This window comes from Triticum urartu, chromosome 7A (genome assembly GCF_056163025.1).
Source record: "Triticum urartu cultivar PI428250 chromosome 7A, HENAU_Tu73, whole genome shotgun sequence".
Lineage (NCBI taxonomy): Eukaryota > Viridiplantae > Streptophyta > Magnoliopsida > Poales > Poaceae > Triticum > Triticum urartu.
This window is the reverse complement of record NC_141879.1, coordinates 17,354,574-17,368,860: the sequence shown is the minus strand read 5'-3', so window position 1 is coordinate 17,368,860 and position 14,287 is coordinate 17,354,574. Positions and strand designations below refer to the sequence as shown.

General features: G+C 45.0%; 2 pseudogenes; one reads left to right on the top strand and one right to left on the bottom strand.

Moving 5' to 3' along the window:
• Positions 1 to 5,697: 5,697 nt before the first annotated feature.
• LOC147957018 (disease resistance protein RGA2-like) lies at positions 5,698 to 14,043 on the bottom strand (annotated as a pseudogene).
• LOC147957019 (uncharacterized) lies at positions 7,685 to 8,539 on the top strand (annotated as a pseudogene).
• Positions 14,044 to 14,287: the final 244 nt, after the last annotated feature.

Sequence of the window (14,287 nt, the reverse complement as noted above, 5' to 3'; positions counted from 1 at the left end):
CAAACCGAGGAAGAAGTTGCTCGGTTGGAAGTTGTCAAACTTAAGAAGGTTCCATCTTGGATGAAGAAGCTTGCAGTGTGACAAGCTTTTGACCCAGCATCCATTTGGCGGAGGTGTCTCCTACCTCGTGGGAAGGCACCTCCTTGTAGCAGAAGCTCCTTTCGGAATTTCTGGAGTTCCCTTGTAGGGAAAAGAATTGACATGTTACAACACATGAATTATCCGCAGTCCACTGCACGAGAGTGTAGAATACAGAGTAGATCCGCAAGCCAGTGCACGACAATGACACAAGCTTTTTGAACAGGGATCCATTTGGTGAAGGCGCCTCCACTTCAGTGGAGAAGGCACCTCTTGTAGCAGAAGCTCCTTTCGGAATTTCTGGAGTTCCCTTGTAGAGAAAAGAATTGTCATGTTACAACAGATGAATTGTCCGCAGTCCAGTGTAAGAGAGTGTAGAATATAGAGTAGATGTTAGTAAAGCCCTTTATTTAGAATTAATTACAAATAGTGGGGAGAAAGGGTAGTAATATTTTGGCAACAACAAACGGAAAAAGGAAATGATTAGTGTAGAATCTGTTTTCTCGATTTGCCTGCATATTTTAAAAGTTCACCCCTCTCTTTGCATGTTGCTCTGATCTCTCGACCACGGCTGGGTTCAGTTTAAATATGGCCTAAAGTCAAAAATAAATAGATGTGGTGATTGGTGAGTAAGAACATCCCCTTTTCCATTCAACTTGGGTGACTGACAAAACAGTTGAAGCAGGCAGACACATATAACCGGAGTTGTACACCATAGTTATCGGATTGGGTCAGTACACAGGTGAACAAGTCAAATACACCATGTTGACAGGTTTTGACGAACTTTTTTTTCATAAAAAAACTGGACGAAAAAAATCGGGCGAAAAAACCCGAACCGGGAGCACGGTTTTTTTCCCTTTCAAAAAGAGGCACGCCCGTGCTTCTCGCGAAATCACACCCGTGCCTTTTGTGGAAGCAAAACCGTGACTCTCGTGTAAGGAAAAAAGAATAGAAAATGCGTTTTTTCGTTTCCGAGAGGCACGGCCGTGACTCTCACGAAAGCACAACCGTGCCTCTCGCGGAAGCAAAACCGTGACTCTCGCGAAAGAAAAAAAAAACAGAAAACACGTATTTTTTCCCTTTCTGAGAGGCACGACCATGACTCTCACGAAAGCACAACCGTGCCTCTCGCGAAAGAAAGAAAAAACAGAAAACGCGTTTTGTTTTTCCCTTTCCGAGAGGCACGGCCGTGACTTCGCGAAAGCACAACCGTGCCTCTCGCGAAAGCAAAACCGTGACTCCCGCGAAAGAAAAAAAAACAGAAAACACGTTTTTTTCCGTTTCGGAAAGGCACGCCCGTGACTCTCATTAAAGCACAACCGTGCCTCTTTGCGAAAAAAAACCGTAACTTTCGCGAAAGGAAAAAAACAAAAACGCCTTTTTTCGTGCAAAAAAATTGAATTTTTTTGATCGAAAAGCTAAGGAAGACCGGGAGAAAACCAAAACTTCGAAAAAACCCGGAAAAAATCGTTTAAAAAGCCGAAAACGCGTGCAGAAAAAAAACATAATCCGGAGGAAGCATCCAGAGCGCGACACGTGGTGAATGGCTGAGAGCGTGCCAAGTGGCGCTGATCGTTGCGAGGCTCCCGAAGGAGCGCTCGTTAACTAGTTGCCCCCGTCGTCCTAGTAGCAACATGAGCTTGCGACGCCTCCCTCCTCCCGTGCATGATTTGACCGGCCCATGTGCCCTGTTTTTCCTTTTGTTTTTTTGTTTTTTTATTCATATTGTTCAGGATTTAAAATAATCGAATTTCAAATATCTTCAACAATTAGAAAATGCCCTCGGATTAAAAAAATGTTCATGAGTTCAAAAAATGTTCTCAAATTCAAAAAATATTTTTATTTCTGAAAAAACATCTTGTATTCATAAAAGTTCCCAAAGTCGAAACAAATGTTTGCTTTTTAAATGTCACTAATTCAGTAAATGTTCATCAATTTCAGAAAATATTTCCAAATTCAAAAAAATATTCGTAGATTAAAAATATGCCACGAGTTTATTTTTTATGAATTTCAACAGATGTTCACGATTTTGAAAAATATGCTCATGGATCCGGAATATGTTCACGATTTTCAGAAATTCTTCACGAAATCTAAAATCATCCAGGAAGTTAAAAAACGTTCGTGAGTTCAATTTTTTTCACTAACATCAAACAACGTTTGAATGTGTTAATAATTGTCCATGAATATAAAAAAATTGTTGACGAATTCCATGAAAATATTCACATATATTTTGAAAATATCATGAATTTGATGTTCACGAGTTTGAAACAAAATAACGATTTGAGAAATATTTTTGTGAGTTTAAATTTTTCTAAAATTTAGAAATTATTATCAAATTCGAAAATTTTCACAAGTTTTTATAAATGTGCATGAATTTGGAATATTTTCGTGATTTTCATGAAAGAGGATGAATCGAAAAAATGTTAATGATTTGGGAAATAAAGTTTACAAATCAAAAAAATGTTTGTGAATGTGAAAAAACAAAAGAAAAGGGGAAAATCAGAAAAGAAAAGAAAAAAGAAAAATAATTATAAAAAGAAGAAACACGAAAAACCGGTGCAGGGAAGGTTCAAAACCTATAGAGAAGGCTCCAACAAGGAGAGGGAAGGCTCGAAGAAGGTGGTCTTGGTGGCCGAACCTGTTGGCCCCAGGTTCGAGACGTGTCGCAGGTCTGGCTTTTGATCCGGCGGTCTCATCCCATTTCCATGTTCTTCGTTTCGAGGAGGCAGACTCGTCAAGCGTGACAGGAGTGAGCATCTACTCGTCGCGGACAGGAGCCTGGAGTCATAGGGACAGGGCGATGGCTGAGGAAGTTACGCCGTCGTATAGCACTAGATGTATCTTTGCTGGCGGCGTGCTCTACCTGATGGGCTCCCTTCAAAGCACCAACAACGACCATGTACTGCTGGCAGTGGACATGGTTGGGAAAGTGTGGAAGACCATCAGTGTGCCGTATCCCCGAAGATTTGCTATGATTGGATCGTCCCAGGGGTGCTTACACTATGCTATAGCTTCCGTCAGTGATAACAACAACATCCTAGTTTCTAAGATAGAACTCTGGTGCCTCAAGGATTGTGATAGTAAAGAATGGGTCCTCAAACATACGCCAGCATCGATAAGCTTATGGGCATGACTATGAAGAATTACAGGGTGATCGGGATCCATCCAGACTGCAACACCATTTTCTTGGTTCCATGTGGAGGTCATACCTTGCTACCGTATGATATGCAACATCAGAAAGTTGGATGCATCCTTAATCTTGAGAAAAACAGTACACAACGATTTCTACCCTATGTTCCTCTGTTCTCAGAGTCATTAGCAGATGCAAATGGCCGGTAGCTTTATCTTCAATGCTTCCTCCAAGAATTGGCTTTTCTATCGGCTGAACTATTTGTGAGTACCTCTGAATCTACTTGAATCATGCCGCTCAATTTGCTGGTGCTTACACTCCTGCTTGCTTGGTTTTCAGTTCAGAGCAATGCCTGGTAACCTACAGATTAAGCATAATGTTAACCCCAAAGAACACCGTTACTGGCTATTGTTCTTGACATGGGGCTAAATTATACTGTAACCAGCCTTCTTGTCCATAACAATCAGTTATTATGATTATCCTGGTAGATTGTGAACCTGGTAGTGCAGATTGTGAACCTGGTAGTTTACTAAAACGTTCAATCAGAGCAGTTACTGGTGTGATGTCCACTCAACCTTATTCATTCAGTATTTTGCTAAAGCACTGCCTTTGAGCAGGCTCTTTTTACTTAAATTTGCTGAATTTAGTAGAGCTTTGGATCTGTTAACCACAGAGGCATTGCATTAATACCAAAAAAATGAAATAGAGGTGCAAGCTTTGATGGGAAGATTTTGGCAGATGCCAGGACAGGGCATTTACTGTGCTAGAACTTTGACAGTTGATATGGGTGCTCTTGTTTCTAAATTGAACTCAAAAGTTGTTCCACCCTGCCTTTTGTCTAAAAACATATGTAGTGTGAAGTATCATCCGCCTTCGATGAAACTTCAGCTTGATTCTCTCAAATGCGTAGCAACTTTGTTTGCAATCTTATTTCACAGTAAGAAAATGAATACAATATTATTTCTGCTTGTTTCAGCTACCGAACAAAGTACAGTCCATGCATTTACACATTAACTTGTCAGCCTTCTTAGCTTATAATTTTCGGACCTCATTTTGACAGAAGTTGTGCAAGTTTAGTGAAAATGCAACTTTAGTTATCAATTGATTATTTCTGCACCCTTCTTAAGATGTTTTCTAGGTATCAAGTGAATGGATTCAAGTAGATATATTACCTTTTGTCAGAAAAAATTGGCAACACTCTCAGAACTCAGATTGATGTATTTTGCGAACAGTTATGATGTTTTGTTTTCATGTTAAGATATGCACTTTAATATTTTGGCTTTCCCATTGGGCCGTTCTGATCTAGCTTCCTGATGATTACCATCGTTTGCTGGTGTACAGCTATTAGCCGTCTGCTGCTACTACTAGTACGGCCACCACCACCAACACTGTTCGGCTGTTCCTGGCATGCCTGAACTATTTGACTGTCCTGAACTCGCAATTTCCATCCGCCAAGCTGGCTAAGTGTGCTCAGGGGGATGCAAGAAGTATGATGGCCTGGCAGATCGAAACAATGCTCCGACTTATCATCTTGTATATTAAGCTGCGTTTTCATATTGTTTTCCGCAACTCCAATTGCTGACTGAATGCTGATGCTTTGGCAATGTGTCATGGGTCTTTCTGCGGATGATTCTGCAGTCCTGATTTGCTGACTGAATTGCATACATCTTTCTGAAGCTTTGCTATATAATATATGCGATGTTATTTTTGCAACCTTGCTTTGCTGGATATTCATGCGTCTTTCTGAAGTTCTGCTAGCTACTGTCTGTGTGCACGTTGAGAAAATAAAATGTATTATTAAACATGGTCGCTTATTCCTTGTGTTAATTCAATTGGAGCTATTCAAATGTATTGTTTTTGCAGGCACCTGTAAGATGAAGAAGGGAGCGATCAGAGAAGCAAAAATTCATGTTGATATATAGTGAGCTAAAGCTGCCTATTGATTTTATTTTATGATGGAATGAGACTGTTCCTGTGAAATAAACTTCTGGAGAATTTTTTGAGTTCCCCTGGTAGATGCAGATATATTTTACACATGTATAAGAACTACTACACATGTAGACGTTTCAGAGGGAGCACTCATCTGGGCAGTCTCGGGAAACCATCTCAAGCTGTGTTTGTGTGTTAGCACAAGAACCAGAGTCTATCATTCCACAATATTATTTCAGACAATTCTAATCTGAAAACAAAACATTGTTCCACAATACCATAGATCATCATTTATTGGAAATAAATATATAGCTTCAGTGTTCATCGTCCCAAATTATTACAACCAAACAAATGCAGAGGCCATCATTCCACGACATCACAAACCATAGGAAACAAGTGAATATAGTGTTCATAACTCCACACTGTTACAAACCATATGAAGCAAATAAATCCAGCATTAAACACTGTTAAAACTTAAGAAACAACCCTAATGGTTCTTAACTTGAAAAGGTAGGAATTAAAGGGATTTATAAATGTATATACCTCTCAATCCATCATTTTCAACAGGAGAGCAGCTTCATAATTAATGTATAAATTCCTTCGCTCTTTCGCCAGTTTAGCTGACCTATTTGTTTGCACGAACTCATAAACACTCCATTGCAGTAAGACACTTTAAACTTCTGAAGAGACCGGGGAAGTTCTGGAAGTGATTCTAGATACCAGCATAGCCGAATCATTAGGCTCTTGAGAAACCTGAGGTTCTTCACATTGTCTGGCAAGTGGTGCCAGCAGCATTCGGCAATTAAGAGATGGCGAAGATGAATGAAATGCTCAAAAAGTTCAGGAGCAGGCCGCAAATCGACTGCAGTTGTGGAATATAAGTTCATGTAGGTGCTTTTGGCCACCGTTCTGCTCACCCAGCATCCAACTTGGGTACCTTAGACTTTGGTACCTCCAGACTTCCAGACTTTTAAGATCCTTGGGTGGGCAAAGGCCCTCAAGTACTTCTGCTTGAACTCCTGGTGTGCAAGCTCTGTCATTAACCCAGAAAAGTCGCAGTTCGGTTAGCCCTTTCTTAGCAGCTAGCTTTGCTTCATGTGCTTCCTTCTTGCTTTCAACATTTTCAAGATTTTGGATCGTCAGACTGCCCCGAAGCTTGTTTAGGTCCCTCAGCTGTTTTAACTCGTACCAATGTTCCCTTCTTACATCAAAAGTTTCTATTGTCTGTATTGATATTAACCTGCCAATGTTCGGAATATGCATTGTTATTTCGCCGCCGATGATATGCCTCAAGTTGGTGAGGTTACCCATGTTTATATCAGATGAAACTTCTACATCACTTGCATAACCAAACATTAGGACCTGCAGATGGTAAAGACTGTCTACTGTTTTCGGTAAATATAGCGCTGCTTCGTAGAACACTAAAGTAAGATACCAAAGATGCTTCAAATGACCAATAGCTGCTGGGATTTCGAACACACTTATTTCATCAATCAATGTCCACGAGGTTTCTATGGTCAATACTCGCAATTTCTGCAGTTTCTCAAACACTTTCTCAAAGAATTCTTTGTTAGCTGGTGCAAGCTCCATATGATCAATAATGAGAGTGCGTAGGTTTTTCAGTTTAAAAATCTCCTCAGTAACCATTGCTCCATTCGCAACGAAAAGATGACGAACATCATCAAGAACTTCTCTTCTTGAGCCATTCTCGATTCTGAAGCATTCTTGGCTAAATCATGCATAAGATCGTGGACTAAATAGCACAAACTGCCTTGGTAGTATACTCCTGGTTTCACAAATGAGGTTGCCATTAACTCATGGAAGTAACCCTGACCAATAGCTTCCATGTCCTCCTGTGCATTAGTGCTCTGTATGAATCCCTCTGCCACCCACAGTTTAACTAACTCATCACGGTTCAAACGGTATCTTTTGGGGAAAATACTGCAGTACGCAAAGCATCGCCTCACCAGCTCATCAAGATGCTGGTTGGTTGTTGGGCGTAATAAGCCGCGGGGGTCGCTCCTGGCGCGGCTGGTGCGTGTATGGGCGCGCCGGGTCCGCGGGGTGTGTGTGCGTAGGTGTGCGTGTGTGAGTGCATGAGCCAGCGCGTGTGTGCGCGGGGGCCACGCCGGGTTGTTAGCGAGCAAGAAGGAGGGGTAGACCGCATCGGGCGCGCTGGGAAGCCGTGGCGATCGCGTACGGGCGCGGTGCGTGGACGCGGCCAGAGCACGGAGGACGTGGGGAAGTGGGCGGCCGAGTGGGTACAAGGCAAGGCCTGGCAGGCCGGTGCTCGCGGGTATAAATCCCTGGTTCCCTTCTGTAGCTCGGTGACATAGTCGAGTTCGTGCTCGAGGAGAAAGAAAAGCGTTCGTGTGCTGGGAAAATCTCAGTGTCCACCTCTTCTCTGAACTTCTTCTTCCTCTCTTTTCTGATCGAGCCACGGCAAGCCAGAGCGAGCTGAGCGAGAGGGAGAGGAGAGCTGCGGCGAGGCAGTGGCGGTTCCAACAATTGGCATCAAAGCCACGTGGAGATCAGGGTTCGCCGGCGATGTCCATCGTCCCGTACGCCGGCGGAGTGGGCGGTTCGTTGCCGCAGCCGGTGCCGCTGCTCACCGGAGAGAACTACACGGCCTGGGCAATCAAGGTTGACACAAACCTTGATGCGGCCGGGCTATGGGAGGCGGTGGTGGTGCCGGAGGACACCGCGGCGGCCGTGATCGCCAAGAAGGACAAACCGGCGAGGGCGTACCTGCTCGGTGCGCTCGCGGAGAACCTGCTGATGCAGGTGGCGTCGAAGAAAACCGCGGCGGAGGTGTGGGCGGCCCTCAAGACGAGGTACGTCGGAGCTGATCGCGTGCGGGCGGCTCGGCTGGGCATGCTGCGCGGGGAGTTTGAGCTCCTGCGCATGGCGGACGCCGAGTCACTGGACGACTTCGCCGGCAGGCTCGGTGGCATGGCGGCGCGCTACGCAGCGTTGGGCTCGACCCTGGAGGACGCTGCCCTCGTCAAGAAGCTGCTTGACTCGGTGTCGAACCGCCTGTACCCGGCGGTGGCCGGGATCGAGCAGTTCTATGACATCGACACGATGGCGTTCGAGGACGCGTTGGGGCGGCTGAAGGCCTTCGACGAGCGGCTATGTCGGCGCGGGCAGGACGGAGGCGGCCATGGCGGGGACTAGCTGATGTTCACGGAGGCGCAATGGCGGGCGCGCGAGCGGCAGCGAGGCGGAGCTCGGGACGACGACGACAGGGCACGCAGCGAGGCGTCGGGCTTCGGCGGCAACAGAAAAGGCCGGTGTGAGCGGGGTCACTTCAAACGTGACTGCCCGCAGTGGAAGAAGGCGCCGGCGGCGGAGCGGGCACTGCTTGTTGACGGTGACGTCCAGGACGCCGGGCTGCTTTGAGCCGCGGCTTAGGGCGCGAGTGTTGGGCGTAATAAGCCGCGGCGTCGCTCCTGGTGCGGCTGGTGCGTGTATGGGCGCGCCGGGTCCGCGGGGTGTGTGTGCGTAGGTGTGCGTGTGTGAGTGCGTGAGCCAGCGCGTGTGTGCGCGGGGCCACGCCAAGTTGTTAGCGAGCAAGAAGGAGGGGAAGACCGCGTCGGGCGCGCTGGGAGGCCGTGGCGATCACGTACGGGCGCGGTGCATGGACGCGGCCAGAGCGCGGAGGACGTGGGAAAGTGGGTGGATGAGTGGGTGCAAGGCAAGGCCTGGCAGGCTGGTGCTCGCGGGTATAAAGCCCTGGTTCCCTCCTGTAGCTCGGTGACATGGTCGAGTTTGTTCTCGAGGAGAAAGAAAGCGTTCATGCGCTGAAAAAATCTACCTCTTCTCTGAACTTCTTCTTCCTCTCTTTTCTGATCGAGCCACGGCAAGCCAGAGCGAGCTGAGCGAGAGGGAGAGGAGAGCTGCGGCGAGGCAGTGGCGGTTCCAACATTGGTAACGGACCACAGTGCCCCGTCGTCTCATTCAGAAGGTCACGATCTCGAACTTCTTTCCAAAAGTCGACATCATTTTGTCTTTTACGTAGATGCCCTCCCACTGTACTGGTTGCCAGAGTTGATCCTTTCAGCTTTCTGTGCAATTTCAGCCCCAATAATTTTGAGTTCCATTTGATCTGGATCATCTGCATTTGTATCTTCAAGGGCATAATACATGAACAGTTCCAACAAGACTTGATCATCCAAGGGGCGTATCGGAATAGCAGTGCGTGCCACACCAGGACCAAGATCTGAAAATGCATCTTTGTGGCGACTTGTCGCAAGGATCTTGCTTCCTCTATTTCCAAGATTCAATTGAGAGAGTAACTTTACTAGTTTCTGCTTATCATCATCCTTATCGCATCAGATATCATCTAGTGCCAAGAGGAATCGTTTGCCCTCTAGTTTCTTCTCTAATTCATTTTCCAGGACATCAAGGCTCTTGTAATCAGGGCATGATTTATTGTCCATTGAAGCTGCCTCAAGCATCTCCTTGAAAATGTCACCCACACAGCCACACTATAGTTCCGAGAAACACGAATCCACATAACAAGGTCGAAATAGCCATCAACTTTCTCATACTTGCAAACATGTTGTGCGAGGGTTGTCTTCCCAGATCCTGACATTCCATGAATGCCAACTAAAGAGAAACATTTACTATCACTTGAGCTTGGATTGAGATCAACATTTTCATTACGAAGCATTGCTGTAATCTCGTTAAGATCCTCATCTCGACCAGTTACCTTTCCTATTGGTGCTGAAGTGGTGCATGTGCGTACATTTTTTGGCAGCAACATTTCTGCTCTTCCTCGACGGCTTTGCCAGTGCAATAATTCCCTGTGCTGCAACAATTAGTTCTTCTATAATGACCATATTATCCTTCAAACGATGACTTAAGTCTCCTGTGAGAGTCAAACTCGGTTCGATACAAATATCCTGCAAAAGCAATCAGCATTCCGAATTTCAAAAAACAATCCAACTAAAACATTTTTGGAACAGTAGCCTGATAGGAGGACAAAATTCTAGGTATGGTTTATTTTGAGATATCTCTGAGCGAAATCTAGTGCGCCTGGTGCAAAGTAGAATTTTTTCTAACCATAGTAGTATTTTATTTATTGAATTGAGCAAGTATGTACAAGACAATATACATGCCTGAGCATACAGCGAGACATGGTTTTATTGAGTTCAGCCAGGTTTCTAATGCTATTAACACGATCCATTCTACCAAAATACAAGGGGGAAAACAGAACAGCTTTACTAGGATAAAGGTACCATGCAGGGATCAGCAAGTATGCATCTATATAGCTAAAAATTAAGGATAGCAAGAAAGGACCTGGTTTGAGGGGCCAGCTTCAGCATCCAAAGTAATTTTGAGCCTTTTCTTCACTCTTTTTTGACCAAGAATTTTCTGTTTGTCCAGCTTCTTTTGGTGACGGATGTATTCCAGTTCATCAAGGATATCTTCCATGTCATAGAAAGCAGATTTGAGACACTACCAGAAACTGGACTATTCCCCACGGCTAAAAACCGACAGGAAATGGGGCTGTACCGTCAGGAAAATATTTCCTGTCGGCTACCCGACAGGAAATGACCCACAGGATTAGAGCGACAGGGAAAAGGAGTTTTGCCTGAGAGTGGGCCGACAGGAAAACAATTCCTGTGGGTAGTTTCTGTCGGTCGCCCACAGGAAAATCATTTGTCTCGTCAGATTTATTATACACATTTTTGTGGAGGATGGCCCTCAGGGAAATTCAACAGGGTATATACATAAAGAAATTGCATGCTCACCTAGCAGCGTACACCATGTAATCGATAGTTCTATAACCTTTTATTAAAAACAAATCCACTTGATGGATAATCATACATCTGATGGCCCATATATTAGGAAAGGCATCCAAAATTAATGTTTACATACATATAAATCAACTGAACCATCATTCAACATCCAGTAAATTACATATGAAAAGTTGTACATGGACTTGCTCAAAAGCAAGAACATTTGTACATATACATGACACCACTCTGATTCTCATAGATCACATTGCACAGAGCAATGACAACTAAATACACACATTTCTATGTTACCTAGGTTCATGATCAGGAGCAGCATCATCTGACACACATGCCATTTCACTATTTCCAAAATACCGGAACATGGTCGATCATTAGTTGAACTGCAAGTGGACTAGTGATATCCTCCTTCGGATGCACAGTAGTTCCCCTACAAAGTCATGTACAAAATTAATGATGAACAACAACACGTAGATGCCAAATCAGCCAATGTTAAATTATAGCCAGCCAGCACAAAGTCACATAAAAGCAACATACTACCTGGCAGCAGCCACTAATTTAAATACATAGACAGCACAGAGCATTGACTGAATATGTTGGAACTCAGCTCACGGTGACACATATATTATTACTGGAGTTGTACTGTCCTAGACATGCATATTCAGAATTAATGCATCTCATGCAGTAGTGCCATTTGTGGACACACCATATGATATATGAATAAAACCAGAAAAGTATATATGAAACTGTATAATCTGGCACTTGGTTTCATGCCTCCAGCAATGTGATATCCTTTTTTCTTCACAACTAGACAATTCAGAGATGCTTATTAGGAAATATACTTACAGAAAAATAGCCAGAGGACATGAATCGGTTGGACTGGTAGAAATCGAACTATGAAACTATCCAGCAATGATCTTCACTCGTCTGTTCCGGACTCATTGTCTTCTGAAAGCAGCGCCTGCACAAGCACACATCGTACATGTAGAAAAAAGACTAGTGATTCAGTGGAAAAGCAATAATAGACCACAGTACAAGGGCCAAAGAAGAAAGAATGTGAAAGCTACATTAATTCTTTGAGACCTTGAACCATCAGCTTATATTTTGCTTTGGCTAATTGGAACTTGATGTAAATCTGCATCTAACCGTACTGGCACTGGGACGGGAAGTATTTATAGGAGGAAACAAATCCATAGGAAGATGAAAAAAATAGCAGCAATAATCATGACCAGCGGCAATAGCAATTAATTAGCATGGTGCTTTCAGAGTTGGATCCAGGGAAGTGCGGGATGAGAGAAAAACGAACGCCAGCCACCGTCATACGTGGTGATCCAAGCAGTACATGATAGTTTATTTTTCTCTAAGGGAAATCAGTCAGCCTGTTACGTAACTCTGAATTGGGCCTCGAACAGTACTGGGCAAATAGCATCCAGTGATCTAAGAAGAAGAGTACATCTTCTCATATATACACTGCATGTCCTGAAGCACCTAGCAAGGAAAAAGAGTCAACATCTTCACGTCTTCAGATGCATACACTCCATATCCTGAAGCACATGGCAAGGATGAAAATTACAGTGATATTAATCTTTTCAGTTTTTCAATGATGTACCAATGTGATTGTTAATAGCACACCTAGCAGTAGCATCTAAACTGTGAGCTAGCATAGAGAACAAAGCCATTTCTTGCAACATTAAAAATGAATAAATCCATACACTGCAAAAGAATGCAAAAAGGCAATAAACAAACAGGATTTCTTGGGAACTCATCTCGGACGTAAACAGAAGACCCAATATCGGTTCCGGCCAGAGGTAGGGATATAGCCTCTCTGGAAAAGCAGTGTTTTTTTTACTTACAACGGAGCAGGGGAACACCATCCAGTGACTAATGCGGCGGCGGCGACCTCCAGAAATAGTTCCGCAATGCATCTAAAAAAGAAACCACCAAGATGGAAGAGATAAGAGCACGAAATTTAGTAAGATTTCTACAAATTCGTGGCCTAGATTTATCAAAGGAAGAACATTAAGGACAAAAGAAATTAAAAGAACAGGGGAGAGGAGAGGACCTGAGTTTACCATGGAAAGGGGTAAGGTGAGAGACGCGGCGAAGCGATGGTGACGGGAGAAGCGAGAAGGGAAGAAGCAACTGACCCGACCACTCCTCACGCTTGCCTACGACGTATGCGCACGCACAGGGGCGAGAGACGGGAACGACCTCGGCCTTCGGGGCGGAGGGCGTTGGCCGCGGGCGAGGTCGGCGGTGGGGTGAGGTGGGGAGGCCGCCATGGGCGAGGACGGTGGGGAGGGGTGGGCTGGAGGCGGCGGCCGTGGGCGAGATCGACGGTGGGCTGGCGGCGGCGGCTGTGGGGAAGGACGGTGGGGTGGCGGCTGGGAGCTGTGGACGGTGGGGTTTCCATTCGTCTCAAAGTTTTTTTCTCCCGTGGGCCCTGCACAAGGAGAAAAAGAATTCAGACGAGCCTTCGCGCGACTTCGCTCCACGCGCGGGAGGTACAAAAAATTCATGCGCGCAAGTATTATTTTGGCGCGACAGCGGGGTTCGCGGCGGCTGGATTACTTTTTTTTTAGCATCAGTACAGACAGAAGCGCTCATATACACGCGCATACACTCACCCCTATAAACGCACACACGCACACCCTACCCCTATAAGCACCTCCGAGAGGGGATATCACTGTCCACCTAACCAACTCAACCACAGGTTGATTCGCGGCGGCTGGATTACTGGTCAGACCATTTTCCTGTGAGCTAGCCTCACGGGACAATTCATTTTTCTGTGAGGTATATACTGACCTACAGTAAAATGTGCTGTTTTTTCTGTGTGCTTAAATAAAGCCGTCAGGAAAATTAATAATCCTGTGAGGTGCTTCGGGCCCCACAGGAAAATAGGTCACCGTGAGGAAAAGTTCAGTTTCTAGTAGTGAGACCCCTCACCATCTGATCAAAGAGTTTATTTTGATTAACTGCCTCTGCTGCTTTTAGAGTAAGTGTGAGTCGAGGGAGAACATTCGTCAACAGGTGGTAAAGTGTCTCCGGTTTGTCGGGTTTGCAGTAGGACAAGGTTTTATCCAGAAGCTTGGAGATGACAGGCGACATGATCCAGTCTGCGACGGCCCATGAAACACCCCCCATCACCGTTGAGGCTTTTCAGGCAGGAGAAGACATGGGCGAATTAGGCCATTCTGATAAGAAAACCAACCCATGTTGATCAAAGGAATGATTAACCTAAGGTAAAAAATGAAGTGTCCAGAGAAAAAAAATAAAGCTTTGGCACTAGATTGTGCTGACCTGTTGGAACCTACACGCCATTTGCCGGAGATGGGGGAAGTTTCTTACAGGAAGCGGGATGCAATAGTCGGACCGGAGTCTGGAGCAG